Raw genomic sequence first — 23250 nt, 5'->3', positions numbered from 1 at the left:
GTAAGATAGTATTTGCAAAAGTGATTGGTGGAACTTGATAAGTGCCCTATAAATGTTTATGAATTAATATTATAATTTTTCCACAAAGTTTATAAAAGGCAAAGATAAAAAGCAACTCCATTGACATATATACACTACCATGTGTAAAACAGATAGTGGGAAGCTGCTATATAACACAGCAGGCTCAGCTTGGTGCTCTGTGATGACCTAGAGGTGCAGGATGGGGGGAGAGGGAGGGAGGTTCTAGAGGGAGAGAGAGAGATGTATACTTATAGCTGACTCACATTGGTGTACAGCAGAAACCAACAACAGTGTAAAGCAATTATCCTCCAATTAAAAAAAAAGCGATTCCAAGATTCTTAGCTGAAAAAGTAAAAACTGGGGTGGGTGAGCTGGCAAAAGTGATGAAATGGTACAGGTAAAATTCTTGCTTTTCTGCCAGGTTTTCTTCCTGATTAATCCATGAGACATTGAAGAGGTAAACTAGTAAGTGTAAAATCAGAAATTTAGAGCTGAGAGGAGGTTGAAAATCATTTAGCATAACTCCCTAATTTTACAGAAAAGGAAATTAAGACCCAGGGAAGCTAAAAGACTTTTCTGAGGCCACCCATCTAATAAATGGCATGATCAGAAGAACCAGATATCTAGGCTGAAGGTTATTGTACCAAGGAATTTTTAAGTTAAAAGCATTTCATCACAGGGTCTTGCAAAATCAGAGAAGGTATGGTGCTCTCTAGTGGCTTTTGGCTTTATCACAAAATTTTCCAGATAGACTTTTCTATTTTAAAGGTTGATGGACTGTTTGCAAGCTTGTTAATAAGTGAGCAAAATCTCTGAAGATTTCAAGGTAAGAGTTATAACTTCACAAATTAGTAAGAGAATGAGAAAACGCAAATTTTGAAGGTTCAAAACAACTAGTTACTATTCAGACTGAAAAGCTACTCAATTTTTTTATCTGGAAAAGGAGAATAAAATTACTGTGTTTTTTCTGAGTTCAGCTGCATACTTCACTTCCATTCCCTCAGTTACTCCATCATTTCTGTGAGATAGGAAATAACAGGAAAGCATTCTTTTAAAACACAAGAATACTTAATAGATTAAAAATGTTTCCCCATTTAAAATTTATAGTATTTCGATTGGGAATATGGGAAGAGAAATTTACAGAACTATCCAAATAGGGAATAAGAATATTCCTTTTTGACCTGTTTATCCTCTTAATTCAATTTGATTTCAGCCAAATTGGGTGAGGCTCTTTTTTCCGAAGTCCTTTTCCCATATCGTCATTCCATTCAGTGGTCTGATGTGACTTGTCTCCTCCTTCTTGCCTCTGCCAGCACAGGCTGGTTTGGGCTGATGCACTTCATAATCTACATCACTGATTATGATCTTTCCTAGCAAGCATTTGTTTTAGGCATGGTCCTACATATTTACCAGACCTGTCTACTTTCTTGACCCTGGCTGACCCTGAGCTTGCTCCTTCCTTCTTTTTTCCTCTCTCCTTCTGTCCCTTCTTCTATCCTCACTCCCTCCCTCCCTTCCCTCTTCTAGGCAGGTGGGCTGAGAGTGGGGGAATAATAATACCAATAAATTGATGATAGCTAAGATTTAGGGGATATTTGTTATATGCCAGGCATTGATTGATCTAAGCACTTTACTCATATTAACTCATTTACTCTTCATAAAAATGCTATGGACTGGGTACTATTATAATCCCCATTTTACAGACCCGGTGGCTCAGATAGTAAAGACTGCCTGCAATGCAGGAAACCCAGGTTCGATCCTGGGGTTGGAAAGATGCCCTGGAGAAGGAAATGGCAATCCATGCCAATATTCTTGCCTGGAAAATCCCATGGACAGAGGAGCCTAGCAGGCTATAGTCCATGGACTCGCAAAGAGTTGGACACGACTGAGTGACTAACACTTTCACTTTCACAGTTACAGAGGTAACAGATACAGAGAGGTTAAGTAACCCAAAGTCACACAATTAACATTGGAGTTAACAGAAAATAGTCATTATTTGGTTCTCAGTATACCCGCCTGCCAATGCAGGAGAGAAATAGATGCAGTTTCAATCCCTGGGTTGGGAAGTCCCCTGGAGGAGGGCACAGCAACCCACTCCAATATTCTTGCCTGGAGAATCCCATGGACCTAGGAGCCTAGCGGGTTAAGGTTCATAGGGTTGCAAAGAGTCAGACATGACTGAAGCGACTTAGCCTAGGCTATAAATACATGAGTAGAAATGGTCATTTGCGACTTATTAATACCATAGGAGACTAATCAATAGACTTTGAAGGTCATCTTAGGAAGACCATGTTCTAAGTTGCTTCTACCTCAGCTAAACAATCATTGCCAAAAATCTATTGGCCATAAAAGCTGCCTTTGAAGCTAGAAAGTTCCAAGAGAACCAACCCCTGCTTATCTGAATCTGGAATAGTTGTGAATCTCTGGGCAGCTAAATTGGGGGTGGAGATGTTAGGACATCTTTTTGAACAGCTAAATTTTAAGGTCACCTATATTCCAGAAAGTTCTGGGTATCCTGGCACCTACATTCCATGCTGTGAGATCCTTCAGTGAGAGTACTTGGACTCTTCTTATGGCCTTCATCCAACAGCAGCAGCAGGCAGTTGGAACTCCTGAACATCTGTACCTCAGACCTAGTGTGAGTCAGGAGAGGGTTGCATGCAGGAGAGGGAAGCCTCTAAGGTCATAATGATCAGCTTTATGTATCCACTTGGCTGGGGAGCCAGGCCTGGTTGTTCTAACTGAACCTTGATACTGCTGCACTGGTGTACAAGATGAGGCTTGAATAAAGCACAGAAATCAATCTGTGGTGACCTCTGAGAACCCTGAATCTTCCACAGTGCCCTGCACCAGACAGCACCTGTGACACCTGTGAAGCTGTATGTCACACTAGGTCTGAGGTACAGATGTTCAGGAGTTCCAACTGCCTGCTGCTGCTGTTGGATGAAGGCCATAAGAAGAGTCCAAGTACTCTCACTGAAGGATCTCGCAGCATGTAATGTAGGTGCCAGGACACCCAGAACTTTCGGGAATATAGGTGATCTTAAAATTTAGCTGTTCAAAAAGATGTCCTAACATCTCCACCCCCAATTTAGCTGCCCAGAGATTCACTTCACCTGTGACAGGTGAAGTCGGGGGCTACCAATACTACTTCTGAGCTGTGTATTAATAAAGTGAAGCCTCTCCCCACCCAGGAGTTCAGATGTCATGCCTATCATATTTTACCCTGACAGGCCTATTTTTTGAGGTTGTAGAATAAGGCCATACTCCTTTGGATAGGGTATAAAGGTTTTCCTAAATAAGGTAAATGTTTTCATCATCAGTTGCTCAAAGAAGAAGAGAATTCTCACAGAGGACAATTTGGAACATGGAACAGGTAAGGTGGCACTTCTCAATTTACCTTCTAAGGGTTTGGACTTAGAGGAGTTAAGAAATGTTGAGGATCCCCCTCACTGATGCTGGGGAAATGGCCTCTGCCACAGAGTTTCCTAATATTAATCAGGCAAAGAGGATTTCCTGGAGACCCCAAAATGAAGGTAAATATTTATGTTTTGTTAGTCTGCTTATTGAAACATCACTGTACTTACCCTTGAACTTCAGTCATGTTTCATCTAAATCAAGGATTCAAATCAAAAAGCCCTCAAGAACTAAGAAAAGGTAATCAGCTCACTGTAAGATAGTAAAGACTTTCCTGGGTAACTCATTTGGTGAAGACTGCCTGCAATGCAGGGGACCCGGTTTCCATCCTTAGGTTGGGAAGATTCCCTGGCGAGGGAAATGGCAACCCACTCCAGTATTCTTGCCTGGGAAATCCCATGGACAGAGGAGCCTGGCAGGCTACAGTCCATGGGGTCTCAAGAGTTGGACACAAATGAAGTAGCTAAACCACCACCGCCACCACCAAGATAGTGAAGAACAGTGAGCAGCATGGAGAAAGAGTTCATACCCATCTAGACATCCGAGTTCATGTTTTTCAAATGAAACATTTACCCATATAGCACTAACAGTACAAGTTTACCTGAGATTTCTGCATAACGTTATTCAGTAATTCAAAGAAAATAGAACTCTTTAAATTCCAGACTTTTTAATAATAAGTGGAAAACAAAATTATGGGGGGGGTGGGGGGGTGCGGTTAGAAAGTGAGTAATGGGTAGGCAGATGGGGAATAGGGCAAACAAATATTGTAGCAGGCTAGTCTGCTCCAGCCTGGTCTCTACTGAAGTATTTAAGAAGCAGACAAAAGGGGGAGTGCTCCTTGCATGCCCCAAGGTCCTCCCCATGGTGTCAGTGATGATTTAAGAAAGATCTTCAAGGAAAATCTTAGAACAAAAGTTTTCGTGACAAAGGTTTGACAGTCCCCTCCCTATGAGGAGAATCTCCTTCCATTATGATCTTTGGCAGATCAGGATTCAAGTTTAAGAGACCCTGTGGATTGCCTTATAACTTCACCCACAGTTTTCTCCTATCCCAGGTCCATGGTTCCATTTTGGTCACCATGGCCACAGTAACTGAAATGGTCTGCTTCATTCTTTGCAGTGGACAGCCTTCAGCCCTGTAGTCCAAACCAACTGCTTAAAGATGAGTTATTTTCTCCCTAGTGTCTCAAACTCATGGTCTCAGACTGAGGATTTTAATTTTATCTTGCTTTTGGAGAGCCCCCTTTAAGGCTCCATATACATAATGCCTCTTACTGTTTACCACTTCTAATCTAGTAGCAAAAAAGGAACTGGAATATCTTGTAGTGGAAGATCCTCTGTTCCATGATGCCTACCTCCAGGATAGCTGGTCTACCAAGTGTCCCGAAACCAGAAGTATACTAACTCTTACCAAGCTCAGAGTATACCATTCCACTGCAGCTGTTTTGTTGTTTTTCCACCACTCAGTCATTGTTTTGTCTCAGGGATGCTTGCCATAACCACATCACCAGGAACCAGGATCTGAAGAAATTCCAATAATGAGTTTTTTGCTCCTGTTTCCAATGAAAAGATAAATTAATCTTGGCGCCTTCCAACTTCATATGAATCCCCTCTGGTTTGCTAGTCATTTCATTGACCAGCCCAGGTGAGACATATGCATGAAACAGCCCAAATATGCTTTAGCCATAACATGGGAATATATAATGCAGGCTATGTTGATTACCAGGCTCACTTATGGAATCTGGTGGGTTAAGTGAGGTAAGGTAACAAAGATCTTCCACCAATAATCTAGGAAAATCTCATCCCATTCCCCCAAACTTACATGTATGTTATTAAGCTATTCTTATGCTTAGTCAGAAAGTGAGTAATTTTTCACTTATAATTACTGTAAGGCTCTGATGTAAACCTTAGTCTAATTCATAGCTAATTCATAGAGTCCAGCTCTTAAGTGCTGGACTATTTCATTTATCTAAAGTTTTGAGGTCATAGGGAGGGATGGGGATGAGGAAGATAAGAGGCAGGAAGGGAATAGATGGCTATTGTATAGTCCCAACCCTGAGCCTTAGCCATTGTACATGCTGTTTCTTCATGGAAAGCGTTTCCTCCATGTAGCAGGTGAGCTGTATACAGAATAACATGGAGATGAAAGAAAAGCAGATAGACTAACAAGGGAGTAGTTTTAGTATTTCTATTATATAACTCAAACCTCTATGTAATCCAGTTTAGCTGCCCCACTAATTAATGTGAATTAATAAGTCTCATAATTATGTTTATTCACCAGGTTCTTTCTACATAATTATTGTTATACACTTTAATAAATTGCTTAGGAAGGCCACCTCCAAATCCAAATTAAGTGTAATGTTTCGTTTCCTATTTTCTTCCCAGGGGCACATGATTATGTTGGAAAAAGCTTTGACCTGATAATTAAGTTCCGTATCTTGCTCTCCCTCCTCGAGAAGACTTAGATCTCTGCTCTCTCTTTAAAACATTACATACTTATAGGCTTTGCCTATCCAACGGAAGGACTCTTCTAGGCTGTAAGTGGCTCTCCTGAAATTTTAAGGATTTCAAACAAAAATGCATGCAGTCTTTGTACTTTAAAATTCAGGCATTCCAAACTTCTAATGTGTTGTCTGTGATTAAGAATGCAAAAGTCACAGGATTCAGGAAATATCTTGAGAGTATTAGCCACATGAACATTTTGTGATGTAACTTATACATTTTTTTAATATAGAAAGCTTTTCCTCAGGTCAGCAAAGCAAATTAAGTTTCAAAGCTGAGGGGAGGGAATGAAAGGTTATGTTTTAAGGTAGATTAAGAAAGCCTGTGGTTTCCCTTGTGGCTCAGTAGTAAGGAATCCGCCTGCCAGTGCAAGAGATATGAGTTCAATCTTGGGCTGGGAAGACCCCCAAAAGTGAATTTTTTATTCTTATATTCAAATTATACATGGAGTTCTGATTCAGTTAAGTTTTATGACATGAGAATTGTCAAAAAGCAATACATTATTACTGTATAATTTATTTCTGTTTATTTTAAATATCAGTAATCTCTGTTTTAAGCTTGTTCGGGAAAGAACAGGCTATGAACTTTTCTCAACCTTTGATGCAGAACTCAAGCTGAACTGGCAAAGGACATTACCTCAAAGAAATTATTTTTTCTTAAACAATTTAATTTTCTTTTCTCCTTCATAGTGTATCTCTATAAACTTCTTACAACAGGGACTGTTTCTTCTCTTGGTATCATACAGATTGCTTTATATAAACCTATATGTATATGGCTAATACAAATTGGTTGATATTTCAGAGTGGTGTCAGATGGTAAATAGCAGCTAACATTTATACAACACAGCCTCTGTGCCAGGTACTGTTGTAAGCATATTGAGAGCGAGTTTGTAAATCCAGTTTGTTAGCCTAGGTCTTCAACTAATGCAATCAACTATATAGTGCTGTATTGTAATGCATTTATAATACTTTCCACACAAATAATACATAAAAGACAAACTCAAAAAATAAAACATTTTAAAATCTTACAATACAGTACCTTGAAAAGTACAGTAGTATCAGCTATATCCCTGCTGCTTTTATGCTTGCTTCCAAACATCCTGGGCTTGAAATAAAGATACTGTGCATGTGTATTAAGTCACTTCAGTTGTTTCTGATTCTTTGCAACCCTATGGACTGTGGCCCACCAGGCTCCTCTGTCCATTGGGATTCTCTAGGCAAGAATACTGGAGTGAGTTGCCATGCCCTCCTCCAGGGGATCTTCCCAACTTGGGCATCAAACCCGCATCCCTTATGTCTCTTGCATTGGCAGGCGGGTTATTTACCACTTGCTCCACCTGGGAAGCCCAAAAGATACTGCAATACTGTACTGTTGTACTCTATGCAATACTATACGGCAGAGTACACAAAAGCACAACACTTGTCGGGGATGTCCACATGTGGCAATGACCGTGTAAGCCAGACACGTGAGCTAATTTGCATCATTTTGGACATGTGAACATTTTGGACAGGTTCACATCTGTGAAAGTTCACAACTTAAAGGTTGATACATAGGAGTCTTACTTTATTTTTCTGGTAAAATGCTTTAAAAATTTGTGCTGCCATTAATTCCACAATTCAGCCTTCACTCCCTCAACAAGAATAACTAGAATTCCAGTGTCTTCTCTTTATTATTTTGACTCCAATAAGATGTCACTTTTTAGATCCATGCTTGCCCTCAAGACTTGACCTGAGTATGCAACTGGGCTTCCCAGGTGGCTCAGATGATAAAGAATCTGCCTGCAATACAGGAGACCTGGATTTGATCCATGGGTTGGGAAGATCCCCTGGAGAAAGAAATGATTACCCACTCCAGTATTCCTGTCTGGGAAATCCCATGGGCAGAGGGGCTTGGTGGGCTATAGCCCATGGGGTCAAAAAGAATTGGACATGACTGAGTGATATCACAATACAGTTGGTTATCTTGTATAAAGCAAAAAACAGAGCCTTAAGTAACTTTGTATTTGGTATAAATCCTTGATTAGCTTCACTGAAGTAGTAAGAGATACTATGAAAATGTTGATTAGAATTTTGCTTGCTATACCTTGCATAATTTTTCAGAAAAATATTGGCCAGGACAATAAATACATGCCATATATATATGACAAAGTGAAAGTGACATCACTCAGTTATGTCCGACTCTTGGCGACCCCATGGATTGTAGCCCATGGAATTTTCCAGGCAAGAGTACTGGAGTGAATTGTCATTTCCTTCTCCAGGGGATCTTCCTGACCCAGGGATCAAACCCGAGTCTCCCTCATTGTAGGCAGAGGCTTTACCGGCTCTAGAACACAGGCTCAATAGCTGTGGCTCATAAGATATATATATATATATATTGATATTGGTATTTCTCCCGGCAGTCTTGATTCCAGCTTCTGCTTCCAGCCCAGCATTTCGCATGATGTACTCTGCATATAAGTTAAATAAGCAGGGTGACACTATACAGCCTTGACGTACTCCTTTTCCTATTTGGAACCAGTCTGTTGTTTTATGTCCAGTTCTAACTGTTGCTTCCTGACCTGCATATAGGTTTCTCAAGAGGCAGGTCAGGTGGTCTGGTATTCCCATCTGTTTCAGAATTTTCCACAGTTTATTGTGATCCACACAGTCAAAGGCTTTGGCATAGTCAATAAAGCAGAAATACATGTTTTTCTGGAACTCTCTTGCTTTTTCCATGATCCAGCAGTTGTTGGCAATATGATCTCTGGTTCCTCTGCCTTTTCTAAAACCAGCTTGAACATCTGGAAGTTCATGGTTCACATATTGCTGAAGCCTGGCTTGGAGAATTTTGAGCATTACTTTACTAGCATGTGAGATGAGTGCAATTGTGTGGTAGTTTGAGCATTCTTTGGCATTGCCTTTCTTTGGGATTGGAATGAAAACTGACTTTTTCCAGTCTTGTGGCCACTGCTGAGTTTTCCGAATTTGCTGGCATATTGAATGTAGCACTTTCACAGCATCATCTTTTGGATTTGAAGTAGCTCAACTGGAATTCCATTCATGGCATCTGGTCTCATCACTTCATGGGAAATAGATGGGAAACAGTGGAAACAGTGTCAGACTTTATTTTTTTGAGCTCCAAAATCACTGCAGATGGTGATTGCAGCCATGAAATTAAAAGACGCTTACTCCTTGGAAGGAAAGTTATGACCAACCTAGATAGCATATTAAAAATCAGAGACATTACTTTGCCAACAAAGGTCCGTCTAGTCAAGGCTAGGTTTTTTCCAGTGGTCATGTATGGATGTGAGAGTTGGACTGTGAAGAAAGCTGAGCGCCAAAGAATTGATGCTTTTGAACTGTGGTGTTGAAGAAGACTCTTGAAGAGTCCCTTGGACTGCAAGGAGATCCAACCAGTCCATCCTAAAGGAGATCAGTACTGGGTGTTCATTGGAAGGACTGATGCTGAAGCTGAAACTCCAATATTTTGGCCACCTCATGTGAAGAGTTGACTCATTGGAAAAGACTCTGATGCTGGGAGGGATTGGGGGAAGGAGGAGAAGGGCACGACAGAGGATGAGATGGCTGGATGGCATCACTGACTCGATGGACATGAGTTTGCGTGAACTCCTGGAGTTGGTGATGGACAGGGAGGCCTGGCGTGCTGTGATTCATGGGATCTCAAAGAGTCAGACACGACTGAGCAACTGAACTGAACTGAACTGATATATTTATATACATGTAAGTTCCCTATCACTTATAATGTAATAAAGATTAATGGGTTGGTTCAATTTAGAATCTAGCAAAATGACAATAGTTTTTTCCTTCAATTCAGTCTTTGTTTTTCTTCTTAAAAAGCCATTTAGTTTTCATGCAGTTATGACATTTCACCATTTAGCAGTGACAGGAAGTTTGATAAAACTGCCATTAGATAAGCTTGGGACCTGACTTTTTATTTTTTTTATTTTATTTTTTCTGACTTTTTAATAGTAGAGTTAATGCATCTTCTTCTAGATCACAAGAAGTGTTTTTTCCAATGAGTAGTAATTTCATAGATTTAGGCGGATGAAAGATACTCTAGCTTTGTTTACTTAGGAATGTTTAAAGCACTAGCCTACAACCAATTATAAAAATGTGGTTCTTCTATTAACCAACGCACTTTTTCTAGCTGTTCCACACTTCTGTTGTTTCTGAAGACATTTACAGAAAGTTTGCTACCATTTAGGCACATTCATTTTAGCAATACCACTGCTATACTTAGGGATTCCACAAAGCTTTAGTAATCCAAGTGCGTGTTTAAGACATTCATTGTACTTAATTCATCCATTTATTCGTTCCATATTTATTGAATTCCTACTAGGGAAGTCCCATAGTTTTTTTTATATATGCATATTATGGTAGCATAATGTAATATACTATTCTGCATTTCTCCTTTTTTCGTTTAACAATTTCTAATTTATAAGATATATTGTTCTTTGGGCACATTAAATTCATTTCAATATTATGACCAACACATTTCAATATTAAAGTTATAGTAAAAAGATAAGGAAGTAGAAATGACTTCCTGGTGTTCCAGTGGTTAAGAAACTACCTTGCAATGCAAGACATGGATTCTATCGCTAGTCTGGGAAATGAGATCCCACATGCCGCAGAGCAGCCGAGCCCTCGCTCCACAACTACTAGAGAGTCCGTGTATCACAATGCAAGATCCCACATGCCACAACTAAGACCCGACACTCTAGAAAAGACTTTGAAATGATTTCCTTAAGTCAACAGGGTGCTGTTTATTACAGAATCAAATGTCTACCTTTTCTAAAAAATAAATTATAAATATACACGTGAAACAACAACCAAAAAAATTAAGAGGAAAGAGAATAAGAGTAGATATATGTTCAGGAAACGGAGAAGGCAATGGCAACCCACTCCAGTACTCTTGCCTGGAAAATCCCATGGATGGAGAAGCCTGGTAGGCTGCAGTCCATGGGGTCGCTAAGAGTCGGGCATGACTGAGTGACTTCACTTTCACTTTTCATTTTCATGGATTGGAGAAGGAAATGGTAACCCACTCCAGTATTCTCGCCTGGAGAATCCCAGGGACGGAGGAGCCTGTTAGGCTACCGTCTATGGGGTCGCACAGAGCCGGACACGACTGAAGCGACTTAGCAGCAGCAGCATGCTGAGGAAAGAACCTATATAGGCTCAGAAAAAGGTAAAAGGGCAATAAACTATGTAAAGATGTGCTTTGTGATTCTGTACATGGTGTTACAGGTAGTTCTTTGGAATGATAAACTATCAACAATAACCTGCTCAGCCAGTAAGTCAGAGTCCAGCAAGGGGGTTCTGTGGGTTTCCATTGTTTCTAGCTTAGTGTTTTTTCTGAGGCGTCCAAGAGAGCATCACATTTGTCAGGACCACTGAAAGCCTTTAGTTTTGTCTTTCAAAAAGTTCTAATGAAATGGCTAGATGGCAGCCGCTTCCAAGGTGTTTATGTTTCTATTTACCTAGCCAATCCACTCACATAATATGAGTCAAATTGTCGGATACCTGAATGTAATATTTCTGTTCTGCCATCATAATTTTGATCTAGTCTAGGACGCTGTACATTTAAAAATGAATACCTGCAATGTGTATTCTTCTAGTTCATCCAAGATTCACTTACCAATGTTTAAAATTTATTATTGTTCAATGCAAAAAATTAATGAAGTCTTAATGTCTCATTAAGAGTATTTCATTATTAAAATATTAATGGAAAAGGTGCTTCAGGATAGGGTCTTGAAATGATTTACTGGTAGCTTTGGGATTTAAAAAGTGAAACATAATTATAAAATTATTTGTGGATAGATAAAAGGAAAACTGTAAAAGAACATTAATTGAAGCTTTGGTCTGGGACCATAATTTTGGCGATTTTTGATCTTCAAAAACAACGGAGTCTTATGGTATACATACAATGGAATATTACCCAGTCATAAAGAAGAATGAAATAACGCCATTTGTGACAACATAGATAAACCTAGAGGGTCTTATGCCAAGTAAAACAAATCAGAAAAAGACAGATACTGTATGATTTCTTTTATATGTGGAACTTAAAAAAATAAACATAACAGAAATAGAGACATAAATTTAGAGAACAAATATGTGGTTCCCAATGGGGAAGAGAGAAGTAGATGAGGGAGATTAAGAGGTACCAACTTCCAATTGCAAAATAAAATGAGTCATGGAGATGAAATGTACAGAGTGGGAAATATTGTCAATAATAATGTAGTATTTGTATATGATGACAGGTAATAACTAGATTTATCATGTGACTATTTTGAAATGTACAGAAATATTGAATCACTATGTGGTAGAACAGGAACTAAGATAGTGTTATAGGTCAATTATACTTCAAAAACGAACTCATAGAAAAAGAGATCAGGTTTACGGTTACCAGAAGCAGGGTGTTTGGAGAAGAGGCAGTTAGATGAAGACAGTCAAAAGGAACAAACTTCCAATTATAAGTAAGTACTAGGGATGTAATGTACAAAATGGTAAATATAATTAACACTGCTTTATTTATATATGAAAGTTCTTATGAGAATAATCCTAAGAGTTTCATCACAAAGAAATCATTTTTTTTCCTATTTCTTTAATTTTGTGTTTATATAATATGATGTATGCTCACTAAATTTATTGGGATAATCATTTTATGGTGCATTTAAATCAAGTCATTATGCTATAGGTTGTGACAAGTGTCATGATATCATTTATATGTGAAATCTGAAAAATGATACAAATGAGCTTATTTGTAAAACAGAAATAGAGTCACAGACATAGAAAACAATTTTACGGTTACCAAAAGGGAAGGAGGGCAGGAAGGGATAAATTAGGATTTGGGGATTAACAGAAACATACTAATATATATATATAAGATAGATAAGCAACAAGAACCTACTGTGTAGCTCAGGAAACTGTGTTCAGTATCTTGTAATAACCTATAATGGAAAAGAATCTGAAAAAGTATACATATAGACATATATATATATAACTGAATCATGTTGCTGTACACCTGAAACTAAAACATTGTAAATCAACTATATTTCAATAAAAAATAAATAAATTTAAAAAACCTGAATCTTCAGGGCACCTTCTAAAATCTACCCCATCAAAAACAATGAGACATTTGAGAACATCTCAAAAAGAAAAGTGGTGAGTGGGAAAATGGGCAAAAGACTGGAGTAGATATTTAACTGAAAAAGAGAAATGCAAATGACCACAGAAAAATACAGAGAAGTATTGAATAATAACCAGATATGGATATCGACAAGGATTTCTCTAAATTATAAAATCCAGGTCTTTAATAAAGAGCTTTTCACAAGGCATATTGGCAAAGATGTATTTAAGTTATAACTAATTTTATAACTCTCAAAGGGAACTGGAAACCAGCACTCTCATACATTGCTAGTAGGAGTAATTCTAGTTATGAGAATTTATCTTTAGGAAATAATCAGGTTTTCTTGTACAAATTTGTTCAATACGGTGTAATTTATAATAAAGACTATAAATAACCTAGATGTTGAATAGATGAGTTAAACTGTGGTTTTTCTAGATGATGGATTACAAATGCGGCCATGAAAAACATTCATGCTTTAGAAAAATATGGAAAATATTTATGATATATTATTAAGGAATGCAGTTTTCAAAACACTAAGTACAAAGCTATCACGGTTATCTTTTTAAGTAAATATGTGTAAAAGTATGGGCGCAAAAGTAATGTTAGAAAATTATAACTCAAAATGTTAAGAAAACCTTTTCCTCAGTGATGGGATAATAGGGTGGCATTTATTTAAGTCATGTCATGACTACTGAAAAAAGGAATACATTCTATATAGAGAGAGCTATTTTGTTTTAAGAATCTGTGGTAAGTGACTTTTTTTTTTTAATTTGAGATTGAGTAAACAAGGATGACAAAGTGGGAGAGTTTTCCTGTCAGATCAAATCATGCACTATTCAAACTGGAGGATGAGTTAGAAATAACCCAATTCCTTTTATTTCATAGATGAAAAAATGAAGCCCGAAGTTATCCTAGGGTACACAGATAGTATTTCAAATCCAAACAATAACTGGATTTTCTAATTCCTAGAATTTTATCTCATCTTTCTTCCTTTCTACTTATTGCATAATGGCAGAAAGTGAAGAGGAACTAAAAAGCCTCTTGATGAAAGTGAAAGAGGAGAGTAAAAATGTTGGCTTAAAGCTCAACATTCAGAAAACTAAGATCGTGGCATCCGGTTCCATCACTTCATGGCAAATAGATGGGGAAACAGTGGAAACAGTGGCTGACTTTATTTTGGGGGGCTCCAAAATCACTGCAGATGGTGATTGCAGCCATGAAATTAAAAGACGCTTACTCCTTGGAAGAAAAGTTATGACCAACCTAGATAGCATATTCAAAAGCAGAGACATTACTTTGCCAACAAAGGTCCGTCTAGTCAAGGCTATGGTTTTTCCAGTGGTCATGTACGGATGTGAGAGTTGGACTGTGAAGAAGGCTGAGTGCCAAAAAATTGATGCTTTTGAACTGTGGTGTTGGAGAAGACTCTTGAGAGTCCCTTGGACTGCAAGGAGATCCAACCAGTCCATTCTAAAGGAGATCAGTCCTGAATATTCATTGGAAGGATGGATGCTACAGCTGAAACTCCACTACTTTGGCCACCTGATGGGAAGAACTGACTCACTGGAAAAGACCCTGATGGTGGGAGAGATTGGTGGCAGGAGGAGAAGGGGATGACAGAGGATGAGATGGCTGGATGGCATCACCGACTTGATGGACATGAGTTTGGGTAAACTCCGGGAGTTGGTGATAGATGGGGAGGCCTGGTGTGCTGCGATTCATGGGGTCGCAAAGAGCTGGACATGACTGAGCTACTGAACTTAACTGAATAGTTGGCAACCGTGTTCTTTTAAGTCTGAGAAAAGAGATGGAAAAATTTTAGGATTTTGCTATATCTTAAAAACATGGTAACATATTATTTTTTAATTGTTTTCTTCATATTTTTGAATTGTCACTTCCCTCCCCTCACCCCCCAGAATTACTCATATACTGTACTTATCTTCAGAATAGTTCATTTGAAGTAAAATCTATAAATACAACTTCATGATACTGATTTAACTATCTCTTATATCCTCCCTTTTTACCCAGCTACCTTCCTCAAGATCACAGACTGATTATAAAAGATAACAGCATGGTCTAAGAAGCCCTGATATAACCTCACTGCTCACTTTATCCCACTCCTTTCAAAGCAAATCCATCATTCAAGTCGCTTCAAATTGGGTCTAATATCTGGTTATGAAAAGATTTCTGACACAAAATCATTTAAATGTGGCTTCCCAAAGGTAGAGCAAGCAGCCTTGGTGCTCAGAGACTGCTGTCATTTAGATGAGAACAGATTATTGTCATCATTATGTAATCTTGTTCGTTTTTTTTTTTTTAATCTTGTTCTTTATAAAGAAAACAATTTGGCATTTATTTTACGTTGGTCTTCATAGCTGCATGAGGTAATTTGGGGAAGTAATCTGAATGACTATCTGACCCAGCATTTTTGGAAACAAGTAACAGTTTTCAGCACAAATACTTCATGGAAATCTCCAAAGTAATATATTTTTAAATGATCAGAATATCAGAAACTTTTAAATTTTTGGAGATTGTTAGTATGCAAACATATTTCATTTGCTGACATCTCAGTCAAATCAGGATCTTGCTGTTGAATCAAAGAAGCCAAAGCCTATAAAGGCTTTCCTCTGTTATCGTCCCTATAAATAATAGATTCATTCTACTTTAATTTACCTGGGGAGGTATACACAATATGAAAAGACAAAGTCTTGGCCCTCTGTAGGTCTGTCTGGTCTACTAATGGATAATGTGGTGCTTACCTGAGACCTCCATGAGTTTAGTCTCTACTCTGTCTTCAAAAGGAGAGAGAATACATTGTCCTCTGGCTTATCCAAACTGGAGAAGACAGCAGCTGTATGTGACTTTGTATCTGACATGGTTCTGGCATCTGGACAGAATCTTTTTGGTAGTCTGTGCTTTGTCACTTTCTAGCAAGTACAGCAAGTAGGCACCTGGGCCTAACACTTAACCACTCCATAGGACCCCAGACCTCCTTGAAGGTAGGAGAAAGGGGTTCCAGTGTTCTCAGCATTTAGTTGTCAGCCTCAAATGGACCTTAGTGTTCAGTTAATGAACAGGCGGCATGCCAGGGAGAGATACATGAGCTTAGATCTCAAAGGGTTGTATTCTCTGAAGCTGAAATCATAAACCAGAACATCTGATGTGTGTCTCATAACACAATGAAGGCGGGAGGCCTGCTGACGGAAATGTCACAGGCAGCTGCTTTTAGCACTTGGCTCTCACCAATGAAGCTCCTCTCTCCACGACTACACCCCACCCTCTTCCTGCACGAAAACCATTTAGGGCTCATTCTCATCCTGCATAGCAAGAAAGAAGCTGCAAATTCATATCTGTTAAATCAGTCTAGTCTGTGGCTGGTTGATGTGCCTGGTGGATTATAAGAGTGACTGGCTCAGCCACTGTTTTGAATCAGGAAAGGGAGACAATTATGTGCCTTGCCCTGAAAGGTAAGGAACATAGCCTATAGTCCTAATAACAGTGTCCTTTGAACATTGCTTAAATTGCTTTGTTCTCCTCCTGCTGCTAAGTCACTTCAGTCGTGTCCGACTCTGTGCGACCCCATAGACGGCAGCCCACCAGGCTCCCCCGTCCCTGGGATTCTCCAGGCAAGAACACTGGAGTGGGTTGCCATTTCCTTCTCCAATGCATGAAAGTGAAAGAGAAGTCGCTCAGTTGTGTCCAACTGTAGCTACCCCATGGCCTGCAGCCTACCAGGCTCCTCCGTCCATGGGATTTTCCAGGCAAAAGTACTGGAGTGGGGTGCCATTGCCTTCTCCTACCACTATATAATAAAGCTATATAATAAAGCATTTAATGCTGAGTGACTTCCTAGCATGGTTGTGAAGACAAGGTATTCCCTCCATCTGAAATTCTTCCCTCACTTGTCTGACGCCAAATCCTCTTTATCCTTTAAGTTGAAACCTCAATTTCTTGAGGAGAGCTTCCCTAATCCTACTTTCTTACTGCTCAAAAGCAAGAAATCCCCCAGTTTATCACTCTGTAGCACCTGGTTCTTCCCTTTTTACAACCTGTGTCATGCTTAATAATTGTTCACTGTCTGTCTTCCCTATTAGATTTTAAGTTCCATTAGAGTAGGAATCTTATCTGTCTTTTGAACCTGACTCTCCATGAAGCACTGTGCTTTGCACATATTTGGTGCTTAATAAACACGCTGTAATTCATGGGGTCACAAAGAGTCGGACACGACTGAGCAACTGGACTGAACTGAACTGAAACATTTGTTGGATGAATGATGAATCGCTTCTTATAATCACTTTTAGGTTCCTTTGTGAAAATTAGTGTTGAACTCTCTGCCTTCCTGACCAGGAGGTGATACTAAGATTAGGTGTTGAATCCGAGCCAAAAGGACTGTTATTTACTGTTCAGTTCCCCGTACCCGACTGCTGCTCGCCTTTTCATATCACCCAAATCTGAATTCGTATCATCAGGGCGAATTATTTTGCACTCCCTAAGCAATCATTTTTATGAAGATTCCAGTCTGTGTTCATTTATAAGTGAAACCAAGAAGCCTACCTGGCTTTTAGAATTGAGTGTTGTTTCCTAATATTTTTGTAAATTTAAAGAATCATTAAGCTCCTATAGAAAAGATTTCGTGTGATCTATTAATAATTACTTGGAGAATGAGTTTGCCAACTTCAAATAAATTCTTACCCAAACACCTGCTTGTTGACTGTAGGTGTTTTGGAAATACTAACCTGAACTTGAGTATCTAATTCTATCTAGAAACTTTTCAGAGTAGATTCAGAGTCAAAACAAGGAAAACCAACATGATATGCCACTTACTAATTCAGTGATTTATTAATTCAGTAATTATTCATGAACAGTATAAGCCAAATACTATTCTAGATATTTGGGAATATCGGTAAATAAAACATTCTTGTGCTCAAGGAAATAGTGATAGGACTATCGTAGGATAGACTGCAGTCACCAAATATTCCTTTGCTCCTCTGCTTTTCCCAGCCTTCCTTCAGCTACGTTAGGGTCAAGTGATGTCTTCTGGCTCATATCCTTAAGGAAGTCTTGTGTCACTTTCAGGCTGAGGAAGTTATAAACCACTGTGCCTCCTCTGACCCTTTCACCCCCTCACAGAGACCTCAGGAGTTACATGTTCCACATGTACAGCTGAAAGATTGTAGATCCTGAGTCATCTTGGTTAATCGAGTGAAGGTGTGGAATAGAACAATGCACCCTTTACTGCCTGCCAACCTGGGCTAGATATAGGGCAAAGTGTGAGATATATAATTTTACTGGTTAAGCCATTAAGAATTCAGGGTTTGACTGCTAGGATAGCTAGCATTAACTACCCTGAGCGATACAACTTCTATTATTTATTCAACACCTTTTGTGTGCTAGTACACAGTTCTAGGCTGTAAGAGTGATTTATTACTGTTACAGCCATGACAATCACTTCTCTTGCCAAAAGCGAGGCATTTTTAATACTCATCCTGAACTATTACATTCATTCTCATCAGGTATGCTCTTTTTTTTTTTTTTAAACGGTAACTCTTAGAATAATACAAGTCTTGAAATCTTAGAGGGAAAAAAAGAGTGTTAGGCTTATTCTGCTGCTGCTGCTGCTGCTGCTGCTAAGTCGCTTCAGTCGTGTCCGACTCTGTGCGACCCCATGGACTACAGCCCACCAGGCTTCTCCGTCCATGGATTCTCTAGGCAAGAACACTGGAGTGGGTTGCCATTTCCTTCTCCAATGCGTGAAAGTGAAGTCGCTCAGTCGAGTCCGACTCTTAGCGACCCCATGGACTGCAGCCCACCAGGCTCCTCCATCCATGGGATTTTTCTGGGCAACAGTACTGGAGTGGGGTGCCATTGCCTTCTCCGAGGTTTATTCTAGATGACTGAATTTGAAGCCCTTATCCTGATCTATAGCTGGCTGAGTAGGTTATTTAATCTGCCTTGTTTTTCCCATCGATAAAACTTGATGTTAATATTTTGCTCCTAATATCACAAGGTTATTAAGATGACTACAATGAGCTAACTTTATAAACTGTGGAGCATTTATACAAATATAACACGGCCATCCTCATCAAATTTAAGACACGACCAATTTTAGGACACATCATTATTTTATATACTGCTAACAAAGAAAAGAATGCCACAAGTTAATCAATGGGGCAATGCTTTCTATTCATGCGGCCCTTATTAAAGACCTTATTAAGTTTATTTGAGCGTGTATTTTTATCATATATTACACTAGTGCATTTTTCATACTGTTCATGGAGTTCTCGTGGCAAGAACACTGGAGTGGTTTGCCATTCCCTCTTCCAGTGGGCCACATTTTGTTAGAACTCTCCACTATGACTTGTCCGTCTTGGGGTACCCTGCACCACATGGCTGATAGCTTCACTGAGTTATGCAAGCCCCTTCGCCATGACAAGGCTGTGATGCACGAGAGTTGGACCATAAAGAAGGCTGAGTGCCAAAGAATTGATACTTTCAAATTGTGGTGCTGGAGAAGACCCTTGAAAGTAACTTGGACTGCATGATCAAACCAATCAATCCTAAAGGAAATCAACCCCAAATATTCATTGAAAAGACTGATGCGGAAGCTGAAACTCCAATACTTTGGCCATCTGATGCGAAGAGATGACTCATTGGAAAAGACCCTGATGCTGGGAAAGATTGAAGGCAAAAGGAGAAAGGGGTGACAGAGGATGGATGAGATGGTTAGATTGCATCACCGACTCAAGGGACATGAAGATGAGCAAACTTCAGGAGACAGTGAAGGACGGGGAAGCCTGGCATGCTGCAGTTCTTGGGGGTCACAAATGGTTGGACACAACTTAGGGACCGAACAACAAGAAACACTATCGCATCAATAAAAGGGAAACTATGAATGTTACAGTAAGTCTTCTGCAGCGTTCCTTAAGCAGGGTTCCACCATTTTTTTTTGTAATTTTCTTCCAAGCTCCTGATATCCAATCTACAAGTTTTGATGCTGGTGCTTTCTTGATCTTACCAAAAGGTGTTAAGGGAAAGTTTTCAGACAACAATTAGGATTCATATTTCTTGTGTAAATGCTGCTTAAATGGTTTTGTTTTTGTTTTATTGTTTTTTTTTTTACTAAAATGTCCATGGATTTTAGTTATCCTGTTTGTGGATGAGCGGGCAATAGCAGCTACATGCTGCCTCCTCCTCCTCTTCCTCCTGCTGAGAGGTAAAAAAAACTGAAAAAGACCAATTGTCTCAATTTTAGAAATGTTAAAATGTGAAAATAGATGTATCTCGAAAGAGAGAAAGTTGTTTTTTTTTTTTTTACAAAGCTCTGCTGCCCAGGAACTCACATCAGTCTTTGATCGCCATCCTATCGTTAACATTCCAGTCCAGGCCATCACAATCTTAAATTTAGGACAATGCAATAAGAACAGTCTGGAGTGTAGGGGAAAGGGAACTGGCTTTGGTGTCTGAAGACCTGAGTCTGACTCTCAGCCCTGTGGTTTTTCAGATGAGCTCCTTTGGAGGTCGAGTCACTATTCTTTGGGGAAACACCTAATTCAGAAGGTTTTGGGGGGTTAATGTACACAAAAATACTTTAACTGTAAAATATATATGCAGAGGAAAAAGAACTAATGGTTGTGGAGTGCCAGAAATGGTACTGCTTACTTTGCTTGCATTATCTCATTTGATCTATGTAAATACTAGTGTTTGTTGCTCAGTCACGTCCGACTCTGCAATCCCATGGACTCTAGCCTTCCAGGGTCCTCTGTCCATGGAATTCTCCAGGCAAGAATTCTGGAATGGGTTGCCATTTCCTTTTCCAGAAGGAGTTTCTTGATAAGTATCTTGCTAAGGTATATACTGTCTTGATCATCTTGCTATCTAATCCACTTAATGCTGTATTAAGCCTTTTCCCTAAAATACCTCTTTTCTTGCCTCATACCTTAAAGCAGAAATCATATATTCTAGTGTTTGGAACATGAACAAGTTGATGACTATGAGCCGGTCACGGAGCTGCAGCCTCTTACTTGCTTTTCTTGCCTTGCAACCAGAAACACTTGAAATGAGAGACCCTTGAGCTACTACTGCCTTCTTTGTGACTCTGTCGCCAAAGCCAGCCCCCAAGGACCATGCAGAAAGTTTTAACTTATTGTAAAAGTCTAAAATGAATCTAAGATTCAGGGTGTTAATCTGAGCAAGCATTAGACAATGTGAACAGAACAGGTGTGCAAAGTTGGCATCCAAAAAAATCATAGAAAACAGAGACCCCATTGAAAAGAATATAGTTTTGGGGACTGTAATTCTATTCATGGGAGGGGAAATTACCAGCAAGAAATCTAGTTCTGGGGATTAGAGGTATAAGGCAGGAACCTCTTTAAAACTAGATTACCTTTGAGACTGAATCTTTAACTAGTGACTAAGTTTTCTCCTGCTCTTCTAGCAGGAAGGTTCTGAATTCTTGAGTGAAGCTTAAACTGCAGGTTAGGGTTATAGATTCAAGCTCAAAGGCTAGAGCATTAAGAAGTTAAGAGCTAAGCACATTGTTACACGAAGTATATGAAATGCTATCTCAAAATATAAATAGGTGTGAGTAAGGTGGAGTGGGGTGGGGTTTAAAGCAATAAACTTTATTATATTTCAAATGTCCACAGAATAGCTTTGTGAAGCCTCAGAGGAGTAAAGACCCACAAAAATTGGGGGTCTTCAAGGCTCATCTAAAGGCCACCATCTTAGGACACATTTTCCAATAGCAGTGCTAAAATGTTTAATTTATAAAGTGAAAGTGAGCTCACTCGGTCGTGTCCGACTGTTTGTGACCCCATGGACTGTAGCCTACCAGACTTCTCCGTCCATGGGATTTTCCAGGCAAGAGTACTGGAGTGGGTTGCCATTTCGTTCTCCAGTGTAAACATTGATTAGTTTATGTGTATTCACACTGATTCTACGTTAAGATTTTAAGCTTGAAGGCAGTAATAACATCTTACTTTTTAAAATATTCTACGTGTGCAATACCTAGCATAATGCTATATAGTGCTAAGAAAACTTATAAATGTCACCCTTTTCCATTTGAATCTGGCAGAGATTGTATCTTGCATGATCTCTATAAAAATGAGAAACTGGATTACTTTTTGGCATTCAGCACATAATTTTCTGAGAATACAGCCACTCCAGAAAATCTATCTTATTTTCAGAACTATTGCAAAATCTGACGCTTCTCTTCACTTCACTGGTATGCCCTTGTAATTGCCAAATGTGGCTTTGCCTCATGGAAATTCTATGGATTGCCAGCCCTTGCAGCTGTTGACCCTTGAAGTCTAATTCTCCTATAACATTAAATCAAGCAGCATTTCTTAGTGACCTAATAAGAACAGGCACTGAGCTAGTTTCCATCAAAGGCAAAGGTACACATTATCCCTGCCCTCAAGTAGTTTTTACAAAAACAAACATGAATATTTAAATAGTGTAAAGACAACTGATAGGAATAGGAGAAAGGATAGCAAAGGCAATGATACAGAAAAAAAATGAATTTACTGGAGGACAAAACATCTTTTTTACTTCCTTTATCTAGAAAGCCAGGATCCCAGTGTTAGAGCTGTCTGTGTGCTATGTTTCTTCATGCCACTATTTGAGGTGTGCTTGTGGAAGACATATGATGTCCTTGTCCTATACGTGGACCTTGGGCCCTTCCTGGATTTTAGGCTCTCATCTCTTGACCTGAGGTTACTTAATGGCACTCATGGAAACCCTGCTTTGGGAAATGTTCGCCTCCTCTCTTTACTTCTAATTCTCTATATTAGACTTTATACTCTTGTTGGTTTTGTTTTTAAGTTTTCTAGACCTGCGGACCTTGGGCTGGTACATGCTCATAGGTGCTCATTCATGTCCAACTCTTTGCAACCCCATGAACTGTAGCCGACCAGGCTCTTCTGTCTATGAGATTTTCCAGGAAGAAGACTGGACTGGTTGCCGTTTCCTCCCCCAGGTGATCTTCCCAGCTGAGGGACTGGGATGTGTCTCCTGTGTCTCCTGCATTGGCAGGCAGTTTCTTTACTACTGTGCCACCTGGGAAGCCCCTTGGGCTGGTACCAGGCCACAAAGATACTCATATTGTCACAAGACTTACTTTCTTCCCCTAGGATGTTGGGCCAGAATATATATGATTTCTACTCATCCTTTTCACTCTGCCTAG

At 39.3% G+C, this 23250-nt stretch overlaps 1 long non-coding RNA gene across 1 annotated transcript in view; it reads left to right on the top strand.

The window, feature by feature from the left end:
• Window positions 1–23250, top strand: part of LOC109555915 (uncharacterized) — a 179659-nt gene that overhangs the window by 112370 nt on the left and 44039 nt on the right. Inside the window, exons 5-7 of the long non-coding RNA XR_011565747.1 lie at window positions 790–847; window positions 3345–3397; window positions 4922–16534. This is a non-coding gene — a long non-coding RNA (uncharacterized lncRNA). The remainder of the gene's footprint in view (window positions 1–789; window positions 848–3344; window positions 3398–4921; window positions 16535–23250) is intronic.

The sequence above is a fragment of the Bos indicus genome, chromosome 3, assembly GCF_029378745.1.
Source record: "Bos indicus isolate NIAB-ARS_2022 breed Sahiwal x Tharparkar chromosome 3, NIAB-ARS_B.indTharparkar_mat_pri_1.0, whole genome shotgun sequence".
In the NCBI taxonomy this organism is placed as follows: domain Eukaryota; kingdom Metazoa; phylum Chordata; class Mammalia; order Artiodactyla; family Bovidae; genus Bos; species Bos indicus.
This window is presented reverse-complemented; position numbering and strand designations above follow the sequence as displayed.